The sequence below is a fragment of the Quercus robur genome, chromosome 7, assembly GCF_932294415.1.
Source record: "Quercus robur chromosome 7, dhQueRobu3.1, whole genome shotgun sequence".
Taxonomy (NCBI): Eukaryota; Viridiplantae; Streptophyta; class Magnoliopsida; order Fagales; family Fagaceae; genus Quercus; species Quercus robur.
Genome location: NC_065540.1, coordinates 48,557,824 through 48,577,605, shown reverse-complemented (window position 1 = coordinate 48,577,605; position 19,782 = coordinate 48,557,824). Strand labels below are relative to the sequence as shown.

General features: G+C 36.7%; 1 long non-coding RNA gene across 1 annotated transcript in view; it reads left to right on the top strand.

Moving 5' to 3' along the window:
* The window catches only part of LOC126693742 (uncharacterized), a 72,064-nt gene extending 52,832 nt beyond the window's left edge, over nucleotides 1–19,232 (top strand). The window contains exons 2-3 of the long non-coding RNA XR_007645511.1: nucleotides 17,152–17,221; nucleotides 19,187–19,232. This is a non-coding gene — a long non-coding RNA (uncharacterized LOC126693742). The remainder of the gene's footprint in view (nucleotides 1–17,151; nucleotides 17,222–19,186) is intronic.
* Nucleotides 19,233–19,782: the final 550 nt, after the last annotated feature.

Here is a 19,782-nt window from a genome sequence, read left to right as displayed (position 1 = left end):
TGATAAGATTCTTAAATGGATGTACATTGTCCACACAAAGAAAAGACGACAAGATTCCTTTAATGGATGTAGATTGTCCTAAACCAAGTTAAAACGATAAAATTCCTCAAAAGGATGTGAATCATTTTAAAGATTCCCTAAGTGGATGTACATCGTCCACAAAAGGATGTAAATCATTTCTAAGTCCTAAGAAGGACGAAGAGCATGTTCCAACAAAATTTTTTTTCTCTAAGTCCCAAGAAGGATGAAGAACATGCCCCAACAAAGAAAAGCAAGATAGGAAATATAAACCATTCATAAATCATACGAAGGAAATATACACACATATATGTAGAGAAAGGTTATAAATTATTCAATAGCCCCAAAACATGCAAGGCATCCAAAGAGTGTAAATTGTTCAATAGCCCTAAAACATGTAGGGCACCCAAAAAAAGAAAAAAGAAAAACAGGTAGTAAAGCTAGGTTGGAGGAGTGTCATTTCCTTTTTCAGATGCTAGAGGATCTTCACCAGCAACAGCCTGGCCAGCTTGCGCCACTTCGTCTGCTTTAATTTCCTTGTCTATGGCCTCAAAATCCAAGTCCTCTAGATTCGTCTCGGGACCTTGCTTCACTAAGTATCTCCTTAATAGCTCGAAAGCTTTAAAATACTAGCCAAACAAAACTACATTGTACTCGTCCGTAAGTTGAAAGGCGTGGACGGCCTTTTAGCAACAACACTTTTCATCTTCTGCTTAGCCACAACAATCTACTTGTCCTTCTGCTTCACCAGCAACCTCTTTGCATTCATTTGCTTAGTCAAAGCCTGGATCTTTTCTTTAGATGTGTTGTTGACATCCATGGCCGTTATCAGATCCCTTGTTAGGCCAGTAGCTTCAGCCTCCAGCGCTTCCGCCTTAGAAGTGGCCACCATAGCTTTCTCCTCATTCATCAAGAACTGGGAAGTGATGTGTACCGTCTCCCCCAACACCTAAAAATCACAATCACAAAAAAAAAATCAAGATTGGCTAAAACAGTCTACAGTTAAGGACAAAAGAAAGAAGAAGCAATAAGAAAGATGAAAAGCTACCTGGATGAGCTTATGCACATGGTGGTTCACCATCTCGTGGGAGGGCACGTCAGAGATCTCCTTAAACTTCTTGGGCGTCACAACCTCTTTTGCCCGAGCCACGGCCATCCCAGCATCCGCTTTGATGCTGGCCCTTACTTTCTCCTTCCCTTTATCTCTAGTCTTGCGTTTCTTGGTACGGGGAATGACCTCCTCGATGGAGACACCTGGAGAAGCAGCGCGCCCTTCATCCAAGGTAGGAGTGGACGAGCCTTTCTCCATCACTTCCTTCTCTTTCTCCTTCTCCATAACCCTCAACCTCCATGTACTGATATTAGAGAGGGGCTTGTTCTTCTTAGTCTTGATTTTGGCATACAACTCTTGGTTAAATTTGGTTGTCATCTCTGCGAAAAGGAAAAACAAAGTCAAAATCAGAAAAAGAAGGCAAAAGGAAGAAAAGATGATCCATTTTCCAATATCAGGATAACTTACGCTTCCTCTCTTCTCGATGAATTGCACGGAGGATGTAGTGAGAAGGCTCTGGTCCCAAACAGTGACGAGCCAAAGTTCGTGGATCAACCAGCTCTTCAAAATCTTCAATAGTACTAGCGTACTTAACAACCTCTTGAACATGCTCCTCGAACTTACTCTTGAGCTCAGGACACTCTTTCACTACAAAGCAGAAAAATACACAAGGTTAGAATGGACAATTAATACAAATAGTAGATTGAAAAAGAAAAACATATCATGGGAGGCAAACGCATCAAACTGAGGGGTCTCCCACCGACGTAGTAGCCTAGGGACGTCCACCCAAAAGCCGTCAGAAAGGGTCTCCTAACCATCACCTGACACAAAGAAATACCTAGACTTCCAATAATGGAAGGATGATGGGAGGTTGATGACCAGACAAGACTTTCTATCCCAGGGCATGAGCTCATAATACCTAAACTCCTTGGACTCTTTTAAGTGGTAGAGGTGGACGAACTCATTGAGCGTGATCATATCCCCATAAGCTATGGTCATCCAAATCACCATACATCTTATGAACATTCTCCAAAAATTTGGCATAAGCTGCCCTAGAGCTATGTTTAGGTGGTGGAGAAGCTCCATTATGAATGGGTGGATAGGAAATTTGAGGCCACACAAGAACGTAGCCTCATAAAAACAAACCTCACCATAAGCGAAGGCACAAGCCTTTTCTCCCTTCCTAGGGAGACGAACCTTGGTTTCTTCAGGGAACTGGCTAATTTCAAAGAACACCCTTCTTTAAGAGCATGAAAGGTTTGGGGTGTAGCAGAAACAGAAGGGTAAGAGGATGAAGGTACGGAAGAAGGCATGGAGGCAGCTGTATCCATCTCAGCCCCAGCCATGCCAGCACTAGATGACAAACTAGTCTCTAAGCCACTTGATCTAACCTCAGACTCCATACTTTCCCTCCTTAAAACCCCACGCACAAACTTAAACCAAGCTAAAGATTGGCGCAACAATGGGTATAGATTACCCAACACCAAACCAAGGCTACTATCACCTAGAACAAAATCTCCAATCTGTAGGCGTTGGTCACTAGAACAATTTGAAAGTGCACCTAATTGGTCACTAGAGGAATCTAATTGCGCTTCTAAATGAGTAAAAAAGAAGGCAGTAGAGGGAGAAGTGTGCCTAATTTTAGAATAATCAACCATTAAGGGGAGAAATACAACTCAAAAAAGGAAATAAGAGCACAAAGAAAGGAAAGCAGTAAAACTCCAAAAGGGAAAGCAGTAAAACTCCAAAAGGAAAAAAGGCATAAAAAAGGGCATACCTGAGAGGAGGAAGAAACTGAGAAGACAAAGAGCAAAACGCATAAAGGAGGAAGGGGTTGTTGTGAAGTCAAAAAAACTAAACGTAGGGAAAAATGAAGAAATGGGAGGAGAAAGGCAAGGGTTAAAAAGATTTGCCTCGAAAAGCGCGAGAAAGCTGAAAGGTTTCACCAGAAACGAGACCCTTTACCTAGTCAGAATATGACACATGGCCACAATGCATGCCATGCTGCCACTGAGCAATTAATGCAGGGAGTGGAACCCTAAGTGCCACAACTGCACACAAAAAAAAAAAAAAAAAAAAACTCTCCATATTCCTATGATCGTCTCAAAGTTGGACAACCTCGGAATAGGGGGGCAGCTAATAGTCCCGGTTATATCCTCGTCCATAGAAAAGACAGTGGATGAGAGCAACATCAATCTTCATCCATCTCATGGTACCTGCCAGAAGAAGATGAGGCCATTCACCCACAATCAATGACGAAGCGTTACATGACAATAATGTGTCTCCTTACTGTTGGAGAGACAAAGATCTTATCATTAACACCTCACAGGGTGTTAGAAATACCACATTGAAACCACCATTGAAGCACCATCAACGGCTAGAAGGAAGAAACAAACACATATATATACCAGTGCCTTAAGACCTGCGAAGGTATTGAAACTCTAGCTAATACTCTCTCATATTCTAATACTGAATCTTATTTTCTCTTCTAGCCATTCTAACTTTACCATCGGAGGTTTTGTGGCAGGCACCACACCGGTGACCCATAATTCTTCCATTCTTCATTTACCTTTTTAGAATCTTGTTGGCTGTGGACAGCTTTCCCTCTGAACGATCATTCTAACTGACGATTTTAGCATCATCAATAATAATAATAATAATAAACATCTTTTTAAACTTTTATATCGCACAATAATTACAAGATGTAAATCCAATGAGAGGCCAATCGGAGATCGGAAAATGTTGAATGTTGTGACCATTGTCACGCTTTCAGTGATTCTAGCTAATTTTGATTCTTGCTAATTTTGAGAGGCCAACAATATGTATCTCATTGTGCTGTATGCACCCAATTTGGTGTATATATATATATATATATATATGTGTGTGTTTTTTTTTTTCAAGGTTTAACTAACATGAAAGATTTTCTCTCTTACTCGATGGAATTAATGAGGTGGGTATAGCAGTTTCATGTAGAACCATAGATATGAGTCAGAAATATATATATATATATATATATTTATATATATATAGAGGTTGAAGTTCCGTGATATATGTTCATTCCTTCCATTGTTTCTTTCAAAAAGAATGTTCAATCCCTCCATGATACACGCAGCTGAATTATAGGCACTCTAAACTATATCAATTATTAAATACTAGTGTGTAATTCCGTGCATATACACGGATACATTTAAAAACAATCACAATTATATATATTCAAATTAAACTTGGTGTAAGAATTACAACTTACGCATTTTTTAAGTCATGAATTTCTAAAATATGTAATGATTTCTCATTATATATATATATAAATTCAGAATTTAATTGAATCTAGACTTTTCGGTTTTTACACCCAATAATTCACTTGCCACAAAAATTAAAAAATAGATGGGACACATGACGCAAGATTAGACTCAAATTAATATTCCATTTAAAATCTAATTAAATTTAGACTCTAATTTTTGCACCTAATAATTCACTTGACACACAAATACGTGACACAAAATTAGACTCCAATTTAGAATTTAATTGAATTTTCTTTCAGTTTCACCTATTATATATATATATATATATATATAGAGAGAGAGAGAGAGAGAGAGAGAGAGATTCTAATATAATTTAGACTCTTTGATTTTTACACCTAATAATTCACTTGACACACAAACACGTGGCACAAAATTAGATTCCAATTTAGAATTTAATCAGATTTTTTCTTAACTTCACCTATTATTATATATATATATATATATGTGTATATAGATTCCCAAATAATATCTATGTATAATAAATATGATTTTTTTTTAACACTACCAAATAAGAAATTGCGTGACTAACAATAACAATTCTAGCTAATGCTTCCAAGGACCAACATGTATATGGGACAAGAAAAGGGAAAAAAGGTAAAAGCGGCATTGGATTTGGTTGTTTGTCTAATTGTCTGTTATATTTTTGCTCTTTAATAATACAAGTATACGTTAGTCTTTTTATAAACGCAACAATTTCACAAGGAAAGGGAGGACTGCATTAGATTTGGTTGTTTGTCTTTTATATCTTTTCCTTTTAATATAATATAATATAATATTATATATATATATATATATATATATAAACACTACAATTTTACACATTTTCAAATTAGCATACTAGCTCATATATAATCCACAAAAGAATTCTTAAATTTTATATTGTGAATCTGCGTTAAGCCCATACATGAGGTAGTAAGTTAATTTAGGAATATTATAAAAAATTTGTGAATTTTTGTTGTATTAATGACTTTATCGTTAATACAAAATTACAAAGATTAGAACATTTTTCTTCAAAACAAATAAAAATAAAGCAAGTAAAGAGCATTGTAACTCAACTAATTGACACCTCCTAGTGTTTTTACCATAAACATTCAAGGTTCAAATTCCTCCTCCAACTGTCGAAACATCAAAATAATAATAATAATGAAGCACAATTTAGGTCCTGCTATCATACTGTTGAAATTTTTTAGTATTGAATAATCTGGTCACAGCCCACAATACCAAAAATTGGTTTCCAGCGGCGTCATAGTGACTTGCATATTGTTATAGACAATTAGTAAATTTTGTTTGTAGAAGTTCATTGGTCTTGGGGTCGAAAATATTGGACCTTGTTTGTAATACATATTTCAAAGAATGATAAGTGATTTCATCAAAAGAGGAAAATTAAAACGATAAAAAGTTTTTAGCTCTTTAAAAAAATTTCCATTGGTTTTCTTTCACGCCCTTTTATATTCGAAAAATAATTGTAGTAATATTATGGTATCAAGGTTACACATGGGGACACAGATTCACATCATTCACTTCTGGTACACTTAGTGGAGAGAAGCAGCTACGTTCTTGGGAAGAGAAGCTGCTTATTAGTTTAAATAGTCAAGTAGTCAGTAATCTATGCAGTGCACCAATAAAATTTAGTAAATATTATTTTTTGGGGTTAATTACAAATTATCTACTAGTGGTTTGTTTCGAATTTAAGTTTTCTATCTGTAATTTAAAGTTGGTATTTTATCCACTTGAGCTTAGCTCTATTAGGCTTCCGTAAACCACCTTTCCATATTTGTCATTAAAAACACATTTTAATTTAAAAACATAACATAAAATGAATCAAAAGGCTAGGGTTATGAACATTATGAAATTTCAAAGGTATAGAACGTATGAATCCAGAGTACCTATGGTAAGAGAATTCCAATGTTAGATATAGGTTGGAAATTTTTCAAAGAACAAGAATGTTTAACACCAATGAGCCCATATCTATCTTTTGCATATAAAAAGCCCCAAAAATTCCAAGACTTCTAGCAGATAAGGCCCATAAGAGCAATTGCATTAGTAAGTGCAAAATTTTATGTCTATTTTAGCATAAGAACACACTTTCTTTATTTTACACAATCATTTATCCAAAACTCTCACATCAGTTTATCTATTATATACCATCTTTTTTTTTTTTTAAATAATCATTTTATATTCTTTTTTTATTATTATTTCAACAACCCAGTCAAACAATCCACATGATATTAAAAAAAAAAAAACCCAATTTTATTATCTCTCTCTGTCTCTCTCTCTCTCTCTCTCGGTGAATTTTCTTTCTTTTTCTTCTTCTTCTCATCTTTCTTCACCGGTCAAGTTTTCTTCTTTCTCCCCTTTCTTCACTGGAAAACCCCATAATGCACTTAAAAAAAAAAAAAAAAAAAAAAAATCTAACTTGAAAAGAAAAGAAAAAATCACACATCTATTAGCATCATTGAAGCTTTAATTACTCATGCACCTAGCATTGTGATTGAAGTTTATTATATCATTCAAGGTCACAACTATATTATATAGGTATTAGACACATCATATAGAAGTTTGATTGAAAGGACTCCAACTCTCCACTCCTAATGTTTTTAAAGAATTGTAGGTCTATCCATAATTCCTCTTGTGCACAGATACTCTTGCATTGTTTTCGTGGTGTGAGTGGGCAGATTTGTATGATTACATCTTGTAGAAAAATATGTGTAGTATAGTAATTAAAAAAAAAAATAATAAGAAGAATTATATTACACTACATTACTGCAATTTAAGATGCATTATACTTTTATTTTTTATTTTTATAGAAATATTTTCTTTTTAAAACATATATATTATAGGGGAAGAAAAATTATATATATTTTTAAAATCTAAAAATCTTTTTTTTTTTTTTTGTGCAATATGATGAAGTCACTTGGCGTAGCCATCTAAGACCAACTTTTATTATATAGTATATGATGATATCATGTTAGCTTCCTTTAATATATTGATATCTATTTCATGGCAATTTATATCACAAAAGATTGTCAATGTTAAACCTTCCATCTAAAAACTACAGTTAACCATAACATTATATACACATATTCTTTAATACTATGGCTCTCTCCCTATTTTGTGATTTATATTCTTTTCATTATTAATATTATGTATAAATTTTATAGGCAGCCAATAAAAACTATGTTTCTTCTTTCCATATGCTCTCTTTTTTAGAATGGTTCTCAAACTGCTCTTTTTTGATATTTTTTATGTTCTCAGATTACTCATAATATTGAGAGGCATTTTTCAGCAGCTGAAAATTGTTACACCCCTTCATTGGTAGGCAAGGAAGCAAATCTCTTTCTTTAGCTCATCACACTAAGAATTACATTATATTCATGTTCATTGCCTCAAAAGGGACTGTTCAGGTTATTATGGAATTTAATGCTGAAAAATAATTTTACCATTAGCTTTGTTTAGTTCAACAACTTTTTTTTAATTGTCAAGATATTTGAATTGTTTATTATTTTCAACTGAAGCTTTTACTTAACTATGTTTTAAATTGTTTTATGGATTTGTTTTATATATTCAATCCAGTACTTTTTCATGCGGGTTTGTATATGGTGGCGTTTTCTATTTTTAATTTTAATTATTTTTTAAATGTAAATTTGGAGCTACAATATGATTATTAGACTTTGAAATTGTGTAATTAACAACCGAATATATATTTGTATATGATAATTTTGATCCAATATATATGTATATGTATATTATAGCTTTGATCTAATAAATTAATCTTACTTTTTGTTATTTTTTTTTAGAATTTGCATGCATGGGTCTTACATCAAAGGAAATTTATTATAAAAAAGAAAAACAAAGACACCCATTTAAGTTCTTAGTTCTACTTTAGGTAAGTTTGTGATTTTTTTTTTTTAATTCTCAAATTTTGAAATCTTTTCTGTGTAATTTAATTTTGGATTTTGGTTATTTTATGTATTTAATTTGTGAGTGTTTTGATTTTTTTTTTTTTTCCAATTGGACTCTCACTAGAAATAATCCCTTTAGTAATTGATTTTTTTTTTTTTTTTCAATTGGTTCCTTATACTAATTGATTGTTTAAACTTTATCCATGTTTATATGTTTTATATTTTGAAATACTATTTGAGCTTTGGGTTTATCTATTTCATAATGGTTTTTAAATATGAATTTACATGGGTATGAAAGTGCATGAAATAGATTTCCATTTCATGTATTCATGTAGTTTAAAATGCTCCTTGTGGATTAAAGCAATATTTTTAATTACAAATATATAGAATTAAGAATGTAGAAATATGAAACTATATGAAATTTTGAAATGTGTGCAATAATAATACATTTAGCTAATTGTTTCTCAATCAAATTATATGTTTTATGTGTTTATGATAAAAACCGTGTGTACTTTAACTAATATATATATATATATATATATAAGAGTTTTAAAATATGATAGTCGTTTCTTATCATCAGACTAAGATACCCATTAATTTTTAGTAGGATGATATCTTAAATTCTACCATTTTTGCATTCTTAAAAAAAATAATTTTGTTGGAATATTATGCACTAGAACGTATTTTGCTAGAATTGGTTACAAACACAACATAAAAGGATCCTCACAATTGCATGTGCAGATAGTTTTAAACAAACCACCGAAAGCTCATAGTAGGGTGGTATGAGCTTGGATTCTTCATCATAAATGCTTGAGTTTGAGTCTCATTAATAAATGGGGCAGGTAGGCCTAAATTCAAAGTTTAAAATACTCTTGTGTCTGGCCCAGGCCACATGTGGGAAAGCCCATAGTTATAGTAAATACCACACTCTCTCCTTCTGCGTTCAACGTTGTTGTATATATATATATATATATATATATATTTTTTTTTTTAATTTTTAACAGCAAAAATAACATGGAATTGATTGAATGGTCATAAATTAACGTGTAATTTTCACTCTCATTATTATTATTATTATTATTTTGAGAAAAATGTCAATGCATATATTATTAAGGACACTCTCATTAGTAATATAACTTCTACCAAGAATGCACACAATTTTTTTTTTTTTTTAAAAGACTCTCTCTCACATGTTTATGTTTTTATTTTTATTTTTTAATATGAAAACTCTCTCATGTTTAACCTTCTTCATGACACAACAAAATTCCACTGAATGGGTGCAAATGCGCATTACCATCCAATGGTTGAGAAAAAGAAAATCTAAACTTTTTAAGTTTACCTAGTAGACTTGATCCAAAGGCGGTGGGAAATTGTCCTCAATCATTGAATGGTTAAGTAATCACTCTCTAATTCTCTTATCATATCAGATTAACTAGGATGTTCAACCATTATTTTGTTTTTTAGAAGATTGGCTTTTATGAAGAATAATAGCTATAGTTTCTCTGTCGCTAGTGATGGTTGGCTGCTCTAACCTCTCCTAGGCTGTAGAACCGCCGTCCCTCTTTGAAGGTGCTGTTTTGTCCCTTAGGGTAACAACGTTACACTAAGGTTTTTTGTTGTGGGTTTTCTTCTTCGGGGATAGGGAAACACTATTCATCCCTTGCACCATGGAGGATCTCGCTGTACAGTGGAATGGGCTCTCTCTTTCGCACAGAGAAGGACCTAAGTTCCGGTTACATTCAAATTTGGCTTCTGCTGAATATACTATTGCTGCAAAATTTTTGACGAAACGAGCCTTAAACATTGATGCAATTGCAGCAACCTTCAAGCCGTTATGGCGATCCAAAAACGGCTTCAAGGTTAAAAATCTTGGCAACCATGTTATCTTATTCACTTTTGACAATGAGGAAGAGGTGGATACGATTATGGCCAACGAGCTGTGGAGTTTTGACAAGCATCTTGTGGTCCTACAACGATATGGTAAGGGCTCAATTGTGGAAGAACTATCATTTAATCTCACGCATTTTTGGGTGCAGGTACATGGTATTCCTTTGGGATATATGAACCCAACAGTGGCGGCAGGACTTTGTGACACCGTAGGGAAAGTCATATGTCACCCAAAAGTGCCCATTGAAGATGGGGGTGGTTTCATGAGACTGCGGATCCTTATTGATATATCTCAACCTTTAAGTCGGGGAAGGGTTATCTGCCTCGAGGATGATAAAGAATTATGGGTTTCTTTCAAATATGAGCGGCTGCCCAATCTGTGTTATTGGTGTGGGTGCCTAACGCACAATGACCGTAATTGTGAGTTGTGGTTAGACAGTGAGGGTACACTTGCAGAAACAGATAAGCAGTATGGTCCTTGGATACGGGCTCCTCCCTTCGTAAGCTCGCGCAAGGCAGTGATCACAGTGCCGGGCTTCTATGTCAAAAACAAGGACATACCAGTAAGAGGAGAACCTGGTGGCTCTTCACGGCGGCCGTCGGCAACAGAGGAATTTTTGAAACGTACACAGGGAGCGTCTCAGCCTAATCAAGAAACTACTGAAATGGTGGAAGCAATAAATGAAACTTCAGAAAATTCTTTCCTTACACAGAATGGTCGAGCTGGCCATAATCAATCAGGTCCGGATTTGGCGCAACCACAAGCTAATTTGGAGACGTTAGAGAAACAAATAGAGGAAATTGACCGAGAATTGCGGAGGTTTGACTTACCTGGAAATAACGTGCATGAGCAACCTATGGATACTGAAATTACTTTCCAAACTTATGTCCCTCCTCAAACAAAAATATCCCTTCACAACCCCCCTGTTCCGCCACAATCCATTCAAAAATCAAAAGTCCCAGCCAAAACCCAACATAATCTCAACCCGATCACACCATCCCTACATACTCCCAACCCGACCCCACCACCCATAAATACTCCCAACCTTATCAACGTCAACCCGACCCCACCACCATGCAATACTCCAAAAACTCCCAAAATTAATCACACCTCTCCCATAATGGACGTAACCCATACTAACACCCATCCCATAATCACGTGCAACTCCTCTCCCTCCACAATTCGTAACCAACTTCCCACATCTCAACTGCTGCCAAACCAAACGTCCCTACCCCACCTTACCCGCCAAACCGCCTCTGTTTCTTTCTCCAAAAACAGAGCATCAAAAGACACTCCATCACCTCTTCCTACACACAACATGGCTCCAACACTCACTTCCAACTCCAACAACAATACTAATACAAACAACCCGACCCCATCATCGCCCACTACCTCCGTAAACACCTCTGCTCCTCCACCTGAAAACAGAGCACCATATCTCACTCCATCATCACTTCTTACACCCAACATGGCCCCACCAATCATCCACACCTCAAAAACTAACACTAACACACATAACCCGATCCCACCATCCTCCACTATATCCATAAACACCTCTGCTTCATCACCCGAAAACAGAGCACCTAAAACCACCCCTCCCGTGGCTACTTGGAAACGCATCCCAAGATCGGAAACACATGAAACTCACATTAAGACTGAACCAGTGGGGCAGAAACGTGCAGCTCCTTACCAAGCACATCAGTCTGAGTTACCAAGCAAGAAATATCTGGTTTCTCAAATTGATAATGAAAGCATCATGATATTGGCGGAGGCTGGTTCCCAGCCCTGCCAGAAGCAATGAGTCTACTCGTTTGGAACTGTCGTGGGCTTGGGAACCTACGTACAGAAGATCAGCTTGCGGATATGGTGCGGGCAAAAGATCCCTCGGTTGTGTTCATAGCTGAAACATGGACCGATAGAGCAAGGCTAGAGAGAGTTCAGAATAAAATTCAGTTTAAAAACATGTTTGAATCACCAAGGAGAGATAAGGCAGGGGGGCTGGCCTTATTCTGGAAGGAAGATTTTCCACTGGATATTGAGACTTTTTCTCCAAGTCATATTGATAGCACAATCAACAAAAACCAGTTTAATGAATGGAGATTTACGAGTTTTTACGGAGAACTGGCTACACAAAAACGACCTGAATCTTGGGCCAAGCTACGGCAACTGAAAAACAGGAGAACTTCACCATGGTTGTGTGCCGGAGATTTCAATGAAATTACCCGCCAATCTGAAAAAAGTGGTGGCAGACCAAGGTCGCACAGTCAGATGCAACTCTTCCGAGATGTGGTGGATGAATGCGCTTTTATAGACCTTGGCTTTGTGGGCTTCCCTTTTACTTGGCATAAACACTTTGCTGACTACACTGTTTGGGAACGGTTAGATAGGGCTTTGGCTACAACTGAATGGTTCAGTATGTTTCCTGGAACAAAAGTCCACCACTTAGACACAACAGTTTCAGACCATAAGCCAATATGGATCAATCCTGAAGGTATGTCAACAAATTTTCAGAAACCTTTTTGCTTCGAACAAATGTGGATGACTGACAAGGGGTGCGGGGAGACCATTGAAGCAGTATGGACTGAAAATAGCTTGGAACCGTGGGATACTAGAGTGCTGAAAAAAATAGACAAATGTGGCCATGAATTATTGTGTTGGAGCAAAAGACACTTTGGTAATGTACGACGGGAGTTGGAGAAAAAAAGAAAACAATTACAGCAGGCAGAGAGAGTTTCGGTCCGAACTGGTGATTCTAGAAGATTGAGAGTACTGGAATCGGAAATAAACTTACTTCTTGATAAAGAGGCACAAATGCGGAGACAGAGGTCCAGGATCTTGTGGCTGAAGGATGGTGACCGCAACACTAAGTTCTTCCACAGCAAAGCTTCTCAGCGGCGCCGACGTAATTACATTACTAAATTGTATGACTCCACGGGTAGGTGGTGCACAAGCCAGAGCCAAGTAAATGACACCATTCTCGGGTTCTATAGGGATCTCTTTACAACAGTTAATCCGGAAAACTTGGAGGATGTGGTTGAAGTTATTCCTCAAGTAGTCACTGAGTCTATGAACGACACACTCACAAGGGCATTCACCATTCACGAAGTTGAAGTTGCAGTGAAAGAAATGGCACCGTTGAAGGCTCCCGGCCCTGACGGCATGCCTCCTTTGTTCTATCAAAGTTATTGGTCCCTGGTTGGTTCAGACGTTTCCCACTCCATTTTACATTATCTGAACACAGGTACTTTGCCACAATCTCTTGGTCATTCCTATATAACTTTAATTCCTAAAGTTAAAGATCCGGAATATGTGTCTCAATTTAGGCCTATAAGCTTGAGTAATATGCTTTATCGTATTTTTACTAAAGTTTTGGCAAATAGATTGAAAAAGATTATGCCTCAGCTTATTTCTGAACATCAGAGTGTTTTTTTGTCTGATCGCCTGATTTCTGACAATATTTTAGTGGCTTTTGAAACCTTGCATCATATGAGAAATCATAATAAAGGAAAAACAGGTTTTATGTCCTTGAAACTTGATATGAGCAAGGCCTATGATAGAGTGGAATGGTCTTACATGGAGCAGGTTTTGGTGAAGATGGGTTTTCATAGTAGATGGGTACACCTTATGATGCTCTGTATTACAAATGCATCCTACTCTATTTTGATTAATGGGGAACCCCATGGCAATATTACTCCTACAAGAGGTCTCAGACAAGGGGATCCCCTGTCCCCCTACCTCTTTCTCATGTGCACTGAAGGCCTACATGGCCTAATCAATAAGGCAGCCCTTAATGGAGCCATAAAAGGAGTATCTATTTGTCAAAATGGTCCTAAGCTAACCCACCTACTTTTTGCAGACGATAGTGTGATTTTTTGCAGGGCTAAGGAAAGTGAATGCCAATGCTTACTTGATATCTTGGCTAAATATGAGAATGCTTCGGGGCAACAAATTAATCGCACCAAGACTACTCTCTTCTTTAGCAAATCCACATCCGAAGAGATGCAAGCTTCAATCAAATCTATGCTTGGAGTTTCGGTCATTCAACAATATGAAAAATATCTTGGCCTTCCATCACTTGTGGGTCGAAAAAAGAAGGAGAGTTTCACCCATATCAAGCAACAAGTTTGGAAAAGACTAGCTGGTTGGGAAGCTAAGCTCTTATCTCAAGCGGGACAGGAGATTTTAATCAAATCTGTGGCCCAAGCTCTACCCACTTACACAATGACATGCTTCAAACTACCACTTTCCTTGTGCCATGAGATCAAATCAATGATATGCAGATTTTTTTGGGGCCAAAAGGGTGATAATAGGAAAATTCATTGGGTTAAATGGCAAGATTTGTGTAAACCCAAAAACCAAGGGGGTATGGGCTTTAAAGACCTTACTTTGTTTAATGATGCCCTCCTAGCCAAACAAACTTGGCGTCTACTTCATGACACAGATTCTTTATTCTACCGGGTCTTCAAGGCGAAGTTTTTTCCAAATTCTACAATCATGGAAGCAAAAAATCCGACAAATGCCTCATATGCTTGGAAGAGTATTTTGAAGGGGAGAGATGTAATTAAGAAAGGTGCAGCATGGAGAATAGGGTCAGGCCTATCTGTCAATGTTTGGGGGGAGAATTGGCTGCCTACTAAACATACTCCTAGAATCATCACGCCTGTAGTGGTTGGGTGGGAAGGTGCTAAGGTTGGAGATTTTATTGACCAAGGGCAAAAAATATGGAAGGTTGATTTGGTTGACAGAGTTTTTTATGAGTTTGAAGCATCAACTATAAAAACCATTCCCCTGTGCCGCACCATTCAAGATGATGTCCTTATATGGCCATTCACACCAGACGGAAGATACACGGTCAAGTTAGGATACCGGTTTTTACAGGAAGCCTCTAGAGTGCAACAACCGGGTCAATCATCAACTCAAGCTCTGAAACCACTGTGGAATAAAATCTGGACTCTTGAAGTTCCAAACAAAGTGAAGACTCTGTTATGGAAAGCTTGCAATAACTCCCTACCCACAAAAGCAAATCTGTTTCGGCGCAAGATCACAACTGATGCACGGTGCGAGATATGCAAACAAGAAGATGAAGATATTCTCCATGCTCTCTACCGCTGTCCAAATTTGCAATCCCTTGGAAATTCCATACCGGAATGGAATCAAGGCACTCTCAAACAGAGCACATGTTTCACTGACTTTATTGGTTTGGTTTTTGCAGGTACAGCAGATCCGGCGCTCTTCTCCTTGGTGATACGGAACCTGTGGAACCGGAGAAATAATCTCCGACTCGGAAAACCAACACTCCCATTGGACAAGGTGCTGGAACACTCTAGGGAGCGACAACTTGAGTCCCATTCCAGCCCCATGACGTCCACAAAACAGGGGAGAACACAGGCAGCAACATGGACTCCGCCCCATGATAACTGGTACAAGATTAACTTCGACGGCGCCACCTTTGCCGACGATAACAGTGCAGGATTGGGTGTTGTCATACGAAACAAAGATGGCAGAGTTATGGCATCTTTGTCCCAAAAAATTCCATTGCCAATGTCAGGCATAGAGGTCGAAGTCCTTGCAGCACGGAGAGCTCTTGAACTTGCTGTGGAGCTGGGCTTTGATCACGTCATACTTGAAGGGGACTCTGAAACACTACACAAGGCTTTGCTAGAAGAAGGCAGAAACTTTTCATCCTATGGACATTTAGTGCAAGACATTGTATATCTCAGTAATTTCCTTCCAGCTTTTAAAACTTCTCTTGTACGTCGCATGGGTAATAAGTTAGCTCACTCTCTAGCGAGGAAGTCAAAAACCCTCAATCATATGCAAATCTGGATGGAAAATGTGCCACCAGATCTATTACTTGTTGTTCAGGCTGACTTTACTAGCCTACCTTAATAATATTCACCGAAGTTTTTTCTCAAAAAAAAATATCAAATTAACTGGATTATAGAGAAAATTATCAATGATGGTAGAACTTTCCTATTTTAGTGTTTCCTATGGAATGCCAAATTTGTCAAATTGCGTGTAGAGAGGCTAATGTTGAGCCCAAAAGGCAAAGGCTGGTAGTTTTGGCTACCTCTTGAAATGCAAATGCATTGAGTATCTTTTATCTCCATGGTCCCATTCAATATATTTTGAAGTTTAAGACTGACGAAATTAAGAGAATTTTTATTAATATTTAAATATTATTTATTTAACTTTTGGTATGTCGGGTAAATTTTATTAATATATTCTAAGATTTGGACTAATATTAACTAATATTAACTAAGTTTAAGACACTTCAAAATTGACCATCTTTGAAGCTCAAACCAGCAACATTTATCTTAAACAGCTTGCATCAGGAGGTAATCACTTCACTGGATCCTGATAGAAGTGAATATCCTGCTATGTCTGCTCAATGAATCATTTTGTCATTTAAACATTTGACATACTTTCAAAAGCCACAATAGGGAAGGAAACTGAAAAAACCTTAAACCGAGGGACTCAAAATTCGGCAAAACTGGGAGGTTCTGACCTCGACATTTTGGTACGGAAGGTCAACTGCCGAATGGCACTTTAAGGCTTTCAATGCCGATTTATCCTGCCTTCTCCTCTTACTTCTGTCATTCTACAGCAGCTTCTTGATGGTTAAATGCACGTGTTGGGAACTTGTAACGCAAATGGGAAACTCAGATTTGGGTTAATTCATGTATCATGGTCAATTAGTCAATGTTAGTTACAAGTAGTGCATGCAAATTTCACTTCATCAATATTGGCACCTGAACTCTTTGTTTTGCATCTGTGATATGTGAGATTTTATTCATTTTTCATGCTATTCAACTTGCAATTCAGAGCTTGGCACCTGTGCTTGTATGTTAATTGTAGTCAGTTGGTTCCCTACAAACATTTATTCTTTCAGCCCTATATGTGAAGCGGCAGCCTTCTTTGTACAGTATTAAAAAAGGTTGTTAAATTTCTTTCGCTGAATTTTTGTTAAACCTTTGTATGCTTGTGCAGATGAGCTTGGAGGAGGAGAATACAAAGGCCTTTCTTATACTCAATGAGAATTATACTCACATTAAAGGAGGTAAGAGCTATTTTTTTGTAGAAGTATGATGTTGTAACTGTCCTATACAACTTTTGTTTGGTCTTTTTGATTCTCTCAAGCCTACTAGATTCTTAAGAGTACATCTTTGAAGCTCTGCCTGAATTTTAGGCCTGATCTTGTGTAAATGTGAATAATGAGGTCTTTATCCCATACAAGTCACTCAGTTCTATCCTTTAATTTTTTTTTTTTTTTTTGCCAAAAACCTTGGAGCTTAAAACTCTTAAGCAGATAATCGCTGTTCACTGCCATTACCCTACTATTGGTGGATTGTGATTTGGCCCACATACTGATAGTAGAAGCCTAGCTGCCACTAAAGTAGCATTTGAAGTAGATTTATCTATCCACGTGAAGTCTTCTTCCGCTAAATTGAATATTCATCTGAAGTCAATTATGATCTCCAGTTAGGAAGTCAATGCACTCAAATAATATTTTCCCTGAATAATGAGGATACATGACAGTATGTATAGTAAGCAAATCATCTGAAATTATGGAGAGGTCCTTAAGAGCTTTACTATCTTGCAACATGGGAAAATAGATTATATGATTTGTAGTTTCTGTATGCCAATATTTCCTCCTCCCTTTTTATGCTTTCATGATTTTCTTCTGGGTGTATGTTGTGGTAGGGGGCTGTGGTCCAACTCGGTCTTTCTTCTTGATGTATTACTTTGCATTTCCGTTGTCAACCTTTTGAAGTAAGCTTAGTACTTGAGTCATCTGAAGCTTCTTGAGTCATTATTACATAAGTTAAATAGTTACTAGATGCATTTTATAATTTTTATTTGGTATTAAACTGAAGCAAAACAACCGGTGTTTTGAGGATTTTGAAAGGACAGTAATCAATCTAAAATATTTATTTTTTAAAACTCTATTAGATTGGATGCCTATTGTAGAAGGCCATTCTATCTCTTCGATTTATGGTTTGTTGGATGCTTGTAATTTGTGTTCTTGATTGTATTGATCCCCAGTTGTAATTGTCGTGTATACTTGAGTGACTCTCTTTTTTAATATTCGAATAACATTTTTATTACTAATATATATAAAAAAAAAATAAAAAAAAAATCAGGGTTCAAGTGATAACCTAGTGGTAATGGCATCCTTTGTGGTGCCCCATTTTGTGGTTTGAGGCCCACCTCCTCCTCCCCCTCTATCTACCTATAAAAAAAAAGGTATCCATGATAAGAGAGATTGCTGCATTAGTAATGTGTTTTTTTTTTATATGTACGGCAATGAAGAATTCAGGAAAGCTTCTTATAATATACTCCTTAAGATAAGTGCCAGCTTGAAAGACTCATCAGCTATTTCTGATGCACCTTATCACAAACTGATTTAGCATGGTAAGTATCTAAATGATTGTGCTTCAACATCTGATTTGATACTAATGGTACCTTTAATTACTTGATCCTTTGATGTATCACCAGTTCCAAATCTGCTTTCATCATTAATATCTAATGATTTTACAATAATAAGATAATGGGCTATCTTTCTGGCTCATTTTCTCAGTTAAAGAGTGGAACAGCGTCTGCTTTGTCAGTATTGGTTTATCAGGATGTAGATATCTGTCTGTCAATGCCTAATCTTGTCCCCTCACTTTTATCTTTGCTGCATACCAAAGTGGTGGAACTGATAAAAGTGAGTGTTCTCTTAATTGCTCCTGATTCAGAGTGTTGGTATGATTTTGCTTTTGATGCTAGTAGATTGCATATTTAATGGCTGTTTTGGGCTTTTTGAAAGTACTAGTGTCACGCTTACAAGACAAAGACCTGCACAGTCTTTTGTCTGATGTCGTGTATGAAGTTCTACCATGGTCATTATCCCCAGAAATCATTTTAGATCAAAGGCACATGCAAATTTGACATTAAGCACTTATTTGCCTTATATACATAATAATGAAAATGTTTTGGTGTTGGAAATTTTCAACACATGCAAGTACATCTTTATTTATAGGTCATTGTAATAATGGAGATTTTGATACAAAAGTGAGGTTTTGCAATAATTGAGTCAGTTACTCCAGAGAACTATAAGGGTTTTTTGAAGGCCATTTTGGAAGTGATTCTTTCATTTCCTGTTTATGCTCTTTGTTAAATATAATTTATTTTAATTTTAGAGAGGGACTTGATCAATTAATTGGTTGAGAACACCTTTGAGCTCTGTATAGGCCCCTAAGTTTGAAATTTATTGACCAGAATAAAATATTTTTGAACCGTGTAATCTCTTCTGAAAATTGTTGGTGATGCAAATATAGATAGATCATAGGTTCATTGCCATGGAGGCATTGTTTTAAATGGTAAATTACTGACACATGGCATTAATAACCCACATGCTTATTTTGCTTTCCAAATATTTTATAATCTTGAGAAAAACATCAGCAATGTAATGTTGCAGCATGTCTTATGATAGCCCTCTGAAGATTTGCTGTGTGTGTCATGCACAATTAGCATGGCAGAAATGCGTCCTGTGAGTTCGACTAGGTGGATGACGAAGATGGAGGTGGGGGATAGTTAAGTGGGATTAGAAGTTTGGAGGAGGTTAAATCATGCCAG